The following is a 15,544-nucleotide window of genomic DNA, read 5'->3' on the forward strand; positions in this document are numbered from 1 at the left end:
TACTAAGTTCGGTAAATCAGTGGTGGGCTAATGGTAGTCCCAGTGCTGAGCATATTAGAATTAAGTAAGTTCTCAAGCGCTGTCAGACAACAAAACTTACACAATTAGCTTCATGTACAGCGCATATGGTTTGCAGTACAGAAGTACTGAGAGTTCAGTATTTACTATATGATTCTGAGTAATCTATTTTTAGTATAATTTCAAGGAAATAATAAAATTAGCTCATGACAAGCAGGTGTCAACATTTCAGTCAATATGTTAAACTAAATTAAAATTTGAATATAATTAAAGGTCTGTCTAAAAAAGATAGGCTGGATGAACAATCTGGAGGAGGAAACAACGGGACTGACAATTTCTGGAGGACATGGGAGATGGGGAAGTGGGGGGGAAAGGAAGTGGTGTTAACAAAGCAGGGACAAGGGAACAAGTGATTCAAATCGGTGTTGAGGAGGGTGTAGGAGGCCTGGTAGGGTGTGATCAAGGGTAATGTCACCAAGAGGAATTACTGAAACCCAAATGAAGGCTGAGCATGATAGTGGGACAAGCGAAGAGTAGGAGGAAATAGAAGAAAGAGCTAGGAGGCAAAGGGCATTTATAGAGGTCTAAACAAAGGCATGTACTTATGTAAATATATTTATATGTGAGGATGGGGAAATAGATTTATGTGCATATACTTAAAGATTTAGTATTAAGGTAGCAGATGGATATTGGGCCTCCACTCAAGCACTCCCTCAATGCAAGAATACTTTGTTCTATTACACTGGCATTCCATGATGCTCACCTTCCCAACATGATCACTGAAGACAAGGCGGGTGCATAAGCAAATGTGGTGAAGAAAGCTGATGGAGCCTAGGTATCAAAAGATATAGCATCTGGGGTCTTAAAGGCTGGAAGGTAAACAAGCGGCCATCTAGTTCAGAAGCAACAAAACCCACGTGGAAGAAACACACCAGCCTGTGTGATCACAAGGTGTCAAAGGGATTAGGTATCAAGCATCAAAGAACAAAAAATCATATCATTGTGAATGAGGAGGAGTGCAGAGTGGAGACCTAAAGCCCATCTGTAGGCAACTGGACATCCACTCTCGGAAGGGTCACGGGGAGGAGAAAAGCCAGTCAGGGTGCAGTGTAGCACCTATGAAACATACAACTTTCCTTTAGTTCGTAAATGCTTCCTCCCCACCCACTATCATGATTCCAATTCTACCTTACAAATCTGGCTAGACCAGAGGATGTACACTGGTACAGATAGGAACTGGAAACAGGGAATCCAGGACGGATGATCCCTTCAGGACCAGTGGTAAGAGTGGCGATACCATTGAGAGATATAGCGTCTGGGGACTTAAAGTCTTGAAAGCAAACAAGCGGCCATCTAGCCCAGAAGCAACAAAGCCCACCCGGAAGCAGCACACCAACATGTGTGATCATGAAGGGCAGAGGAGACCAGTCTCAAACAACAAAGGCGGGGGGAGAATCATATTACTGTGAATGAGGGAGAGTGCGTGATGGGGACCCAATGCCCATCTGTAGACATCTGGACATCCCTTGCAGAGGGGTGGTGGGGAGGAGATGAGTCACTCAGGGTTCAGTGTAGCAACCATGAAACTCAAAACCTTCCTCTAGTTCTTGAATGTTTCCTCCCCTCCCAATTATCATGACCCCAATTCTACCTTGCGGATCTGGTTAGACCAGAGGATGTGCACTGGTGCAGTGGGGATCTGGAAACACAGGGAATCTATGACAGATGAACCCCTCAGGACCAGCGGTGGGAGTGGCGACACCGGGAGGGAAGGGGGTGTAGAAAGGGAGAACCGATCTTGGGGATCTATGTGTAACCTCCTCTCTGGGAGATGGGCAATGGGAAGGTGGGTGAGGGGAGATGCTGGGCAGTGTAAGATAAGATAAAATAATTATAAACTATTAAGGGGGGAGCGGGGAGGGAGGGGAAGGGAATAAAGGAAACCAAGCTGATTCCAGAAACCCAAGTGGAAGGGGAATTTTGAGAATAACCAGGGCAACGAATGTTTAAGGGTGCTTTGCTCAATTGATGTATGTATGGATTGTGATGGAAGTTGTATGAGCCCCAATGAAAAGATTTATTAATGAAAAAAAGTGGCGATACCAGGAGGATGAAGGGAGGGTTGGGTTGAAAGGGGGAATCCATTATAAGGATCTACATATATCCTCCTCCCTTGGGAACAGACAACAGAAAAGTGGGTGAAGGGGGATGTCAGACAGTGTAAGATATGACAGAATAATAATTTATGAATTATCAAGGGTTCATTAGGGAAGGGGCAGCGGGGAAGAAGGGAAAAATGAGGAGCGGATGCCAGGGACTAAAGTGGAGAGCAAATGTGTTGAGAATGGTGAGGGTAACGAATGTACAAATGTGCTTTATATAATTTATGTATGTATGGATTATGATAAGAGTTGTATGAGCCCCCAAAATGATTTTAAAGAGGAAAAAAATAATTTAAAATTATGACATATATGCTCACTAAAATACCAAGAAGATTTTGGAATTCTCATTAAGTTGGACAATGAACACTCTTTCCATTTTTCTTGATACTCTTTTTCTCCTGGTTTGTGGTAGTTGTAATCTTTTGAGATGCCGAATCCATGAAACCCCCTTCCCCCCCCCCCAAAAAAAACCCTAAAGCTGCCATCAAGTAGATTCTGACTCATAGCAGTTTGGGCTTTATAGGAAGACACAGAACTGTTCCTTAAGGTTTCCAAGACTGAATCTCTATGAGAGCCAGCAGCCTCATGTTTTTCTGGATGAGCTGCTAGTGGTTTTGAACCATTGGCCTTGTGGTTAGCAGTTCAAAGCTTAACCTATGCACGACACTATTAAATTCATTCATTTTCTATTAATGTCATCTTTATTCATCACTTATCTTAAAAATTGTAGCATGTTAGATTGGTATCACAGATTAATTTGCACCTACCCAAGCAGGAATACATTTTGAACAATAAAGATTGAAAATATTTTTCGCATGTGGTTGTAAACTATTTTATTTTGGAGAGACTGATTCAGAGATTGAGAGGACTGTGGTTGAAATAGAGTATAATTTAGGGAAGAGATGTATGAGAGTAGGAATCATTGTGCACGGGGTCCATGTGGGGTGGGTGCTGACCTCACAGTAGCTGCCAATAACAATAACAGATCAGAGTTATAGACCTGCAAGTTTTAGTTACTGTTTGTAAAGATTTTTTTTTCTAATGGTAAACTTTGAGATGTTAGATTTAGACAATTTTGTGTCTCAGTAGATAATATTAAACTATAATTTGGAGGTCCTTGAACTTCAAGAGCCCCTGTTGTAATTTTTTCTCCTTTTTCATTCTGAGTGTTGTAATTTTTGAGATATGAAAATTTTCATAAGACTTGGAAAGGATTGAGAGCAAATTAAATTTTTTTTAGGAATGTCAGAAAGCCTAGTGGTTAATTTTTCAGTCAATTGGTCATTTTCATCCGAATCGCTGGGGTGTTTCTTAAAATTTCCATCTGGGTATTCCACAAGAACCCCCAGGGGAAGGACTACTTGACAACCAAGGGAGGAGCTTAGCCCACCTTGCATTTTGTTGCCAAGCCTGCTTCTCACTTCAGGACCACTGTAGCTAGGATCAGCGTTCGACTTGCTGTTTTAAGTTGTTGAAGCTCCCTCATTTACTGGAGCAAGCTTCTCTTCATATTTATTAAATAGTAGCTGTTCACCATTTATTGTACATGATTAAATGCTGGAAAAATCAATATGAATAATAGACATGCATTTTGCCTTTATAAAATTTTCTATCTAGTAGGAAATTGAAACATGAACTAGCAATTAAAAAAGAAACAGTTTAAAAAAACAATTGTAAGTTCTCGCTGTAACTAACCAGTCATAAATGAGATATTTGGAATTATAAAATAATTTTTAAAAGCCTTCTAAAAAGACAAGTGTGGGGAAGAGTACCAAGTATTTCACCTATGCTTCTGTTCCTGCCTCTTGTACTGAGTGGCTATGTGGCATTGAATAAGTTAAGAAAACTAATTAGATCTTCATTTTCATACATATTTATTCATTTAACAAATTGCTAACAATTGCCTTCATCATGCCAGTGAGAAGACAGTTCTGTTTTCTTTGAGCCCCATAAGGTTTCAGGACAAAGGAAGATGCCAGCGTGGAGACTTAAGTGTTATAAAACTGGCCCATTAGATATTAAGGTCCTCTTCAATGAAAGACTTTATGATCCTAAAAGTTTATTCAAGAAGAGAAGATTTGTACTCTCTTTGGGGAATAGGGTTTTCCCTATGTTAATGAGGGTGGATTTTAAGTCAGTCATCTTTGAAATAGTAAAGCTGATTAGGTGCAGAGAAGCAAACAGACCTGAGAAGATTAGATATTAAGCCAAATGGATGTTTTCGAAAAACTAAGGAGTCGAAATTGGGAATAGCAAAGGACAGAAAAACCCACTCCCTACAGCTAGCCCCTAAAATTTGGAGTTCTAGCTTCCTAAATTGTAAGAAAATACACTTGTGTTTTTTTTTTATGGTTTGTTTATTTATTTATTTTTGTTTTGTTTTTTTTTTTCTTTAAAAACAACCATTTGATTGGGGGCTCATACAATTCTTATCACAATCCAAGATTTGTGTATTTATGCCATTTTACATATGCCATTTTTATATTGATAATGTGAGCAATATCTAACACTGAGCTATTAATTTTGAGGTAGCTATTCTAAAAATGAGTGTGCTGGCACAATGATTTAATATTCAGCTATTAACCAAAAGGCAGATGATTTAAACTCACCAACTAAGAGAGAAGGTGTGGCAGTCTGCTACCTGGAAGATTATGGTCTTGAGGACCCTTTGGGAGTTCTGCTTTGCTCTGCAGGCTTGGTATGATGAGTCCGAATGGACGTGGTAGTAATGGAGAACTACCCCATAGCGTTTGGGCCTTACTTAACTTTGGACCAATACTTAGCACAGGACATTGAGTTTGGTAAATTAGTGGGTCAACAAAAATGAGGGAATGGGTTATCTATGAAATAGATTGACAGGGTGACTTCAATAATGGGCTCCAGCTTATACCAATGAAGAAGATGGAGCAGGTGTGAATGATGAGGCCTTATTCAATTCTGTTGTACATAGGTAGCGTGAGCCAGGGCCAACTCAACATTAACACTAAGAACTCTTTAAAAGTGACTGTACTTATACCTGGTACCTTGGCACCTCGTGATCGCACTGGCCGGTGGCATCATGCAAAAAAAAAAAAGATATAAGTGTGTGTATGTATGTGTATATGTGTGTATATGTATATATGTATATGTATATATATACCTTATTAAATGAAAGGGGAAGTGCAGAGTGGAGACCCAAGGCCCAAGTGTCGGCCAATGGAGATCCCCTCATAGAGGGGTTTAGGAGAGGAGATGGGTTAATTAGGGTGCGAGGTAGTACCGATGAAGAACACAGCTTTCCCCCAGATCCTGGATGCTTCCTCCCCCCAACTACCATGATCCGAATTCTACCTTGCAGGGCTGGATAGGGCAGAGGTTGTACACTGGTACATATGAGGGCTGGAGGTACAGGGAATCCAGGGTGGATGATACCTTCAGGACCAAGGGTGTGAGGGGCGATGCTGGGAGAGTGGAGGGTGAGTGGGTTGGAAAGGGGGAACTGATTACAAGGATCCACATGTGACCTCTTCCCTGGGAGAGGGACAGCAGAGAAGGGGGGAAGGGAGACCCCGGATAGGGCAAGATATGACAAAATAACGATGTATAAATTACCAAGGGCACATGAGGGAGGGGGGAAAGAGGAGGGAGGGGAAAAAAAAAAGAGGACCTGATGCAAGGGGCTTAAGTGGAGAGCAAATGCCTTGAGAATGATTGGGGCAGGGAATGTATGGATGTGCTTTATACAATTGATGTATGTATATGTATGGATGGTGATAAGAGTTGTATGAGTCCCTAATAAAATGTAAAAAAAGAAAAGAGGAGAAAAAAATGATTAGGGAAAAGACTGTACAGATGTGCTTTATACAATTGATGTATGAACTGTGATAAGAATTGTATGAGCCCCAATAAATTGTTTAAAAAAAAGTGACTGTACTAGATTCCCATTCTTTCTGTAATAAAGTAGCACACACTTGATGGCTTACAACAATACTAAATCTTAACAGTTCTGGAGGTCCGAAGTTTACACCAGGTTGGCAGAGCTGCCGTCCTTTTGTCAGCTCTGGATGGAGAATCCACGTCTGGGTGTTTCTAGCATTTTTAGCTCCTGCGTTCCTCGTTTCACAGACCCTTCTGTTTCAGAATGAGCATCACAGAATCATCAAACATATTTTTTGAACTGTTTCTCTGGTCACATTTGTTTCTTTTCCTCAACTTCTTCATGCCATCACCTCCACTCCCTCTTCCCCTTTCCTCTCTTTTATAAGGGTCCGTATGATTATATTGGGCCCACTTGAATAATCCAGAATTATCCTCCCCTCTCAAGATTAGTACATTAATCAGATCTCGCAAAATCTTTTTGCCATGTGAAATAACATACTTATTTGTAGGTTCTAAATATTAGGATTTGAGGGGAACATTATTTAGCCTACTATAGTGTCAGTTCTTATTCCTTTATGATGATATATTGCTATTGTGTTAGTCTGGGTACTTTAGAGAAATGAATCTACAGAAACTCATGTATAAGAGAGAGTTTTATATAAAGGTTAAGTGCACATCAAGAAAACATCCCAACTCAGTGCTTCCCAAGCCCACAAGTCCGGTATTAACCCATTGACCCATATGTCCAACACCAATCCACAAAGTCATCCCCCATCTCACAAAACACACAGTATGATGCCAATTGCAGGAGGAAAGCCGAGTCAGTGAATGTGTAAGCATCTCAGCGCTGGCAGGGATCTCCACACGTGTGCTCCAGCACCCAGGGCTGCATCGGGGGAGGTCCATGTGGCTTCTCCTTGGGGATGTCCTGCAGGAAGTGAGCCTTGCCAGCTGAAGCAGGGAACTGCTAAGGCAGCTGCACCCTGGTCCGACCAGCACAAAGCAAGAGACCCGAGAACCAGAAAGGCAAGGCTCACTAAGCCATTATCCCTCTGCCCTTCAGTTAGCCCCGCATGTGTTTAACGGCCAGGTTGGCACAATGAACTAACGACCTCAGTATTATATTGCATGGTAATTATGTAAGACAGACTTAGGTTTTAATTTCTCTGTTTAGAAAGTATGTGATACGCGCAGAGCACTTAGTTCTTTGTTATTTTATAGAAGTGTTACTCACTTCTTTAGTTCTTTAGTATTCATGTTGTATTAGTATGAAATGAATGAGATGGCTCTGGCAAAGTGTTAAATGTGACATATGAAATTCTTTGAACATTATCTGGCACAGACAAAAGTGATCTATGTATATTTAATATAAAAAGTTATCTAAAAATCATAAAACTCTTAGAACAAAACTTAGGAGCAACAGTTTAGGGCCTAGCTCTTGGCAGTGCATTCTCAGATATGACACCACATGCATCTGCATCCAGTGATAAAAACAAAGGTTAACTGGACTTTGTGGAGATTAAAACGTTGTCTGCATCCAGAGGTTTGTACATTCAGGGTGAATGAAGAGCAAATGTACAGCGTGAGAGAAAACATTTGGAAACACATTTCGAATAAGGGTTTACTAACACAATTTCTAAGAACTCAACAAAAGGACAAAGCAGTCAAAACATGGGAAAAGGATGTGAACAGACATTTGACCAAAATGGTCAATAAGCATGAAAATATGCGCACTCGCTGCCATCAAGTCAATTCTGACTCAAAACAACCCTCTAGGACAGAGTGGGTTTCTGAGTGCAGCTCTTTAGGTGAGTGAAAAGCCTGATCTTTGTCCCACAGAGTGGGGCTGGGGGTCTCAAACTGCCAACTTGTAACCACTGTGTCACCAAGCCTTGAAAAGAAGCTAAAAGTCATTAATCATTAGAGAAATGAAAAATCAAACCACAGTGAGATTCCAATTTAACTCACCATAAAATTTTTTTTCAAAGAATCACAAAACTTTGGAAATCTTATATGGGGTTATTTTAAGTCCAAATTTACCTGATGGCATTTTAGGGATGTGGTTGTGAGGTGCCATTGAGTCGGTCCAAATCATGGTGACTCAGTGTACATCTGAAGGAAGCTCTGCCCATTTGGAGTCAAAATGATTGAGCACAGTGGACATCCTGCTGCTGTTGGGCGCCTTCCATTCTGTTCTGACTCATAGCTGCCCTATGTTTCATCCAAGGAAACACCAGCTGGCTCTGTGATGTTGTCCTCAAAATCATTGCTGTATTTCAGCCCATTATTACAGTCACTGTGTCGGTTCATGTCATTCAGGGATTCCTTTCGGCTGACCCACTCTTCACCAGCCATGATGTTCTTCTTTGGGGACTTGTCCTTGATGACATGGCTCAAGTTCGTGAGACAGTTTTGCCATCCTTGCTTCCAAGGAACATTCTGGCTGTATTTCTTACACGACAGACTTGCTTTCTCTGCTGCCAGTCCATGGTCAAAAACTTGCAGCCATGGACTCAATATATAGCAACCCTAAAGGATGGATTAGAACCAACTGCCCCTTTTGTGTTTTTGAGACTTTAAATTACTACCAGATTAGAGAACCTCATTTCTCCTCACAGAGTGGCTGCTGGGTGCAACCCTTTGGCATAGTTAGCAGCTCAATGTGCAAGCAACTATGCCACCAGAGCTCTTGCCCATGGCATAGTAATTTGAATAATGCCATGAATATGGATTATATTGTAATGTGTATCAACCTCTTCAAAGTGTCGAAAACTCTGTAGACTTCAGGTGCCCTTAACCCAAGCATTTCCAATCACCTTATATGACTATGAAAACTAGGCATTAAATAAGGAGCACAGAAGAAGAATTGAAGCACTTGGATTATGGTACTGGTGAAGAATGTTGAAAATACCATGAACTGCCAAGGGAACAAACTAATCTGTCATGGAAGGAAGATTTGCAACTGGAGTGCTCCTTCGAGGCAAGGGTGGTGACTTTGTGTCACATTCTGTGGACATGGAGAAAGCAGTCCCTAGAAAAGGACTTAATGCTTGGAAAAATAGAAGGGTAGCGAAAAAGAGGAAGGCCCCTGACAATATGGATTTACAAAGAGACTGCAACCATGGGCTCAAGCATAAGAACAGCTGTGTGGGTGGCACAGGACGGGGCAGTGTTTTGGTTTCTTGTTCATGTGGTTGCTATGAGTTGGAAATGACTTGGCACCTAACCACCAGTACAGCATACTGGGGATCAACTGGCTTAGTGAAAACCCATGGTATGATTCAAATGCATTCGCTCCTCTTCAGTTTCCCTATTCTTTGTTTCGCGTTTGTCCACACACGGAGTGGTTGAAAATAACATGCATTAGGTCAGGTAGATCTCAAGGTTCTATCTTTGCTAATTAAAAAGCTAAAGAGCTTAATTGCAGTAGCTCTATCCAGTGCAGTGTCATTTGATTTGACGGCTGCTTCCACTGCCATTGGTTGTGGACCCAAGAGAAATGAAATCCTTGACGACTTCAGTCTTTTCTCCTCATGATGTTGCCTGTTACTTCAATTGTGAGGACCTTGGTGTTGTATAATCCACACTACAGTCTTTGATCTTCATTAGTAAGTGCCAGAATAAACTGTACATGTTTAATGGATGATTTGATCATTTTGATTCACATATACACTCCAAACCATGATCACACGCAGGTTTTCTCTTGCTCCTATGAGGTTTTTTTTCCCCCCTAGTTTCATTCTACCTGCAAGGAACCAGTGATCTGCTGTCACTATAGTAGTTACAATGGAATCCTGCAATCTAGCTTCTCACACTCCGCCTGGGCAGTGGTAATCCAGTGGCTGTGTTAGTTAGGGTTGAGTACAGAAACAAATCCAGAGACACTCAGGTGTGCATCAGGGTTTTATATCTAAGATTAATTACATATTAGGAAAATATCCCAGCCCGTCCAGTCCATAAATTTGAAATGAGCCCCTGCGTTTGATATTAGCCCATATGTCCTATACTAATCCATAAGTTCTTCTTTTTTTTTTTGATAGGACAGAATAAAAATTTATTTTTATATTACAATGTTTTGCCTCAACGATTGAACAGTAAGGGGTAAGGGCAGGGGAGTGAGGAAGAGGACATTTTGAGACAGCATTTTACAGCACAAACTTTATAGAGAGCAGGAAGATGTGTCTTTCCATATTGTACTCAGTCCAGTAGAGCCCAGGCTTGGGCTGCTGCTCTTAACTCTCAGTCGAGGCTTCAGACTTCGCCATGCAGCACGTTCTCCACAGCTCTGGTTACCTGATCAGCACTGAGGTGGTTCAAAGAGACATTCTTCTCTTGGCCAAATGCTAACGCCCTGGCTACCCAGTGAGCGCTGGCATAAGTGGATGCGAACCTCCCGAAGTGGCAGCTTTGCCCCGAAGCTTTGAGCAGCAGCGGCCGCCGCCATCTTCCCATAAGGTCTTCTACAGACTCACACAGCACATGCAATGATTCTGAAAGCAGGAAGATCACAGGCCAGTGGGTGAAAAGTCTGTGGAAGCATCATACCACTGTTGCAGCTCTCCAAGTGGCTCCTCCAGCTCCAGGGCCCTGGCTGCCATCAGCATATCATATATATTCGAGTATAAGCCGACCCAAATATCAGCCGAAGCACCTAATTTTACCACCAAAACTGCATAAAAATGTGCTAAAAATTCAGCTTATACACAAGTATATACAGTAGTTTCATGTGGCTTGTTAAGAGAATGTGAAGCAGAAAGCATGTGTGTCCCTCCCCTAGGGAGGAAGTTAGGAGTGCCCAGAATCTTCAGGCGAGGGCCATGGCCACAGAGAGGCATCATTGGCTATAGCCTGATTGACAGGCTAGACTGCACCCCTTCCATTAAGTTAACAGGAGATTATGTAGCTGCCACGGTGGTAATATTCATACCTTCCATAAAGGGAGACCTGGGTTAAATGTCAAGGCATTATATCTATGCAGAGCCACCTCACTATGCAGAGCCACCTTCCAAGTGTCAGTGGGTGCCTATGGGTTGTTATGAACAGGTTTCAGTGAAGCTTCTAGACCAGTATGGACTAGGAAGAAAGGCATGGTGATACACTTCTGAAAATTGGTCACTGAAAACCATATGGATCTCTATGGCTTGATCTGTGACGATCAGGGAGATGGCACGGGCCTGGGTAGTGTTTGCTTATAACTAGTACACATGGTCTCCATGAATGGTTATAATGTACATGTGGACTGACCCAGTAGCTGCTAACACCGGCAAACAGGGCACACAATAAGCATAATCGGCTTGGATTTATCCATGCTGTTGTGTATGTATAACAGTATTTCATTCCTTTTGATCTGAGATTGACTACTCTATGGATATATCACAATTTGTTTATATTTTTGAGTTAATAGATACTGGGTTAGTTCTTTCAAATCAGCTGTCCGTTTTGTCACAGTTGGACCTGTTAATATAGCAAGTTGTTTGTAGTATTCCCTTATCCTTTTAATGTCTGAAATCTGGAGCAACAATGCCTCATTGATGATAGTGGTCAATTTGCCTTTTTTCTCTTTATCAGGATTAATGATGTTTCCCAAAATTTGGCTTTTATTTTACTGAATTATGTGTTTCTATGTATTTGATTTCAATTGTGCTTTTCTTTTTCATATTCTAGGTTTCTTCTTAATTTGGATCTTAATATGCTCTTCATTTTTTAGCTTCTTCAGGTAGAACTTTTTTAAGGTCATTAATTTAGACATTCTCTTCTAATAGAGGTACTTAATGGTGTAAATTTAGTGCTACTGTACAATTTTAGTGACAGTTGTACATCTTTCAATTAGTTTTATTTATATTTTCATTCAGTTCAAAATATTTTATGAATTGGATTTTGATTTCTTCCTTGGCCTAAGTGGTACTTAGAAGTGTGTTACTTAATTTGAAAATATTTTGGGGGAAGTTGTAGTGATTGCTTTTCTATTGGTGATTCCTAATTTAATTCCATTGTTTTTCGAATGCATACTTTGTATGATGTGAATACTTTTAAATTTATTGAGACTTGTTTTATGCTCAGAATATACCATATATACACGAGTGTAACTGACCCAATTGTTCCCCCAAGGCACCTAATTTTACCACAGAAACTGCATTAAAAATGTGCTAAAAACTTGGTTGATACACAATTATCTATGGCAGTTGATTTTAGAGACTATTTAATATATATATATTTAATAAGAACATAAATTATTCTATCAGTTGGAGTAGTATTCTATAATGCTAATAAGGCCAAGTTGGTTGATGGTGCTCTTCAATCCTTACAGTAGCTGAGTGACTTTCCGTCTTGTCCTCCTCTCATTGACTGAGAAGAGGGCACAGGAATTTCTGCTCTCTCTGCCCTCAGGCATTTCCTTACCACGTATTCACTGATGAGTACTTGCTGGTGGCCTCTCACAACTCCTCAGGACTCTGTCATGCTGCTCTACCCCACTTCTCCCAGACAGTAAACCTTTCTCTTCCATTTGGAAGTATGCATGATGGAAACTTTGATGCGCTGGAAACTCCCAGCACAAGGAGCTGGGGAATTGTAGGATTCACCTTGGTTTTTTTTTTTTCTCTGTCATTGATCATTGTCTATTGTTTGATGTGATATCTTAAAATCCATTGTCTATTTTATATGTCGTCGCCCCCACCCTCCGCCATATGTCACTTAAGTTACTTTTGTTGTTTTATGACCCAAAGTGGAAGCTTTCCCTGCATTTTAGCAACTGTTTGATACTTGTTAGGTGTCAGCCACTGTCTAATAACCAGTACAGCTCTGAATCATCCCTGCTATGCATGAATCCACAAACAAGAATACAGATACATATGAATAACTATACTGTCATGTGACAAATACTAATCAAGCTCTAGTATTTAAACACTAAGACCTGAAAAATTCTGTCTAGATATGTAGGGAAAATTGATATTTCAGCTGGCTCTTAAGGATGAATGAGCTTTGCCACTGGAGCCCCTTGGCATGCTCTTGTTGGGCCATCACCCAGCTTCATTGGGTTAGTGTCTGCATAGAAATTAAAATGTCATGGGAAACATTTATTTTAAAACTCTTTGGGTATTTTTACACGTTGCTAATGGAAATGTGAAATAGAATACCATGTTGGAAAATGATTTCATCATTTCTTATAAATTTACTGTACACCCACTGACCAAACCCACTGCCATTGAGTTGTTTCTACCTCATAGCCACGGGACACTGGCTTCTGAGGCTGTAAGTCTGTACAGGAGCAGATAGCCTCAGCTTTCTCTCTTGGAGTGGCTTTTGGGTTTGAACTTCCCACCTTGTGGCTAGCAGTGCTAGGTTTGCCCAGCAGTGCCTCCAGGGAATCCATTATGAACTCAGTTCATTACAAAAAGATGTATGTAAATGTTTGTGGCCGATGAAAATAGCTGTTATATACCCAACAATGTATATTACTAACAATAGAATAAATTACTATACATGTAACAAGATTACATTCAAACATCTATATAGCTCATTACTCCACACATATGACATTCTGGAATAGGCAAACTAAATAAGTTATGGTAGAAGTTAACTGCATGAGGGGATAGGGATTACTCCCCATTTTACATCTTGATTGTGTTGGTGCTTATGCAGCTACCCAGGAAAGAGTTGGTGTAGTAGGCCTTTTGCTGATGTGGGAACTTGGCTGGTAAACTACACTGACAGAGTGCTTTTCATAAATTTTGAATTGTTCACTGTGTCCAGATTATTTGTACAAACAATGCATTTTATACTAAACGGTTTTATTTCTCAGAGTCTGGAATTATGGTTTTTGCTGGGTAGAAATGCCTGTGATCGGCTCTAAATTTAAAGCCTGGGGTGCCAAGTTTTCAATGAGCTTCCTTAGACAAGAGTTCACGTATCTTATTGTAGCTCATTATTGGAGGAATTAATCACATCTTATGATTCTTCTGGGATGTGTCTTTTGGAAGGTTATTCTTGGTTTCCTCCAAATTTAACTCAGTGTGCTTTTACTCTCTGGTGTTTTATTTTGTATATGTTCAATGTAATAAATTATAAGCATGAGTTGAAGTACATCCCGAATCATCTTAAGTCCTCATTGAACCTGGAGGTCTTGGGGACCTTTGACATAGCAGTTGTGTTATTTGTCAGAGATCATAGAAATGTATATGAATTGTATCATTAAAAAACTTAATGCATCTGGAAAAAGATTGAACTTAACAAAGGAAAATAAACAGCTTGTAAGGTTACTTAAATTGATAATCTTTTCATAACTTAAAGAAAATTATGTTATGAAGCAAGGTTGTCATAGAAGAACAATCATAGATTTTGGATGTATTACAACTGGATTTGAAAATCAAATGTTTTCATTAGTAATTGTTTCATCTTTGAAAAATAAGTAATGTGACTGTATTGGTCTGTTATCTCAGCTCTCAAATGGCAGTGTTAATTTGTGGGAGGATTATCTAAAACTAATAAATAACATGTAAACATTATAGAATTTGGCAAATTCAATTACCTGATAATATCACTTAATATCATTTTTAAGTTCAATGCAAACAAAAGAAATTATATATACTCTTTTTTTGAGAAAACATCTAAAAATAAAGACAAGGCAGTAGAGGGTGGCGAGAGACAAAGGGTGATTCAAGCCTTTCATAAAGTAAGTAATGTGGCTATTTCTAAAAGAAGTGTATTTATCTTGGTAATTTAAACTTAAAAGTAAAATATTATTTAATTAGAATACAAAGGGCAAATCCCTGGACGACCATGGAACTCTGCACACATCAAATCTGTACCTTGTACAAACTTCTGTGCTTGGAAGTTTTCTTCAGAAGAGAAAAATGATCAAACAGGAGTATTGTTTTTTTTAAAGGCAAATTCATAGCCCTCACTTTCATAACATTTGTTGTATTTTTCATAGCTTTGTACCTTAATGAACATGTATTTTTAAAAATTTTATCTTATAGATCAAATATCCATCATATTTTGTATCTTATCAAATCTTGAGTATTCATAACTGGAGAGGATAGAATTCCTGTTGTAAAGGGGTTGCTGGTGGAACCTTGGATTAAGCATTGGGCTGAAAGGTGAACAGTTCAGATCAACCAGGTACTCCGTCAGAGAAAAATTAGATCGTCCGTGTCTGTAAAGATGCACAGCTTCAGAAATGCTATGGGTGGTTTTGCTGTGTCCTCTAGGATCACCATTTGGAGCCTTGGTGGTGTATTAATTACAAGCTTGGCTGTTAACCACAAGGTTAGCTGTTTGAAAGCACCACCAGTCAGCTCCACGAGAGAAAGACACGGCTTTCTACTCTCATAAAGAGGCTCGGACACTCACCGGAGACATTTCCACCATGTTGTGGAAGGGTACTAGAAGTCAGAATGGACTGAATGGCTGGGAGTTTGCTTTGGTTTAAGGCGATGCATGTATGGCAGGGATGGGGAACTTTTCTGCCAATGGCTATTTAGATATTTATCACATTCACAGGACAT

The 15,544-nt window shown here is 40.1% G+C and overlaps 1 protein-coding gene and 1 pseudogene across 2 annotated transcripts in view; one reads left to right on the forward strand and one right to left on the reverse strand.

The window, feature by feature from the left end:
• The window catches only part of LRBA (LPS responsive beige-like anchor protein), a 706,055-nt gene that overhangs the window by 333,921 nt on the left and 356,590 nt on the right, over nucleotides 1–15,544 (forward strand). The window lies entirely within an intron of this gene.
• LOC142443061 (NADH dehydrogenase [ubiquinone] 1 alpha subcomplex subunit 2 pseudogene) lies at nucleotides 10,290–10,482 on the reverse strand (annotated as a pseudogene).

Source organism: Tenrec ecaudatus, chromosome 3 (genome assembly GCF_050624435.1).
Source record: "Tenrec ecaudatus isolate mTenEca1 chromosome 3, mTenEca1.hap1, whole genome shotgun sequence".
NCBI lineage: Eukaryota > Metazoa > Chordata > Mammalia > Afrosoricida > Tenrecidae > Tenrec > Tenrec ecaudatus.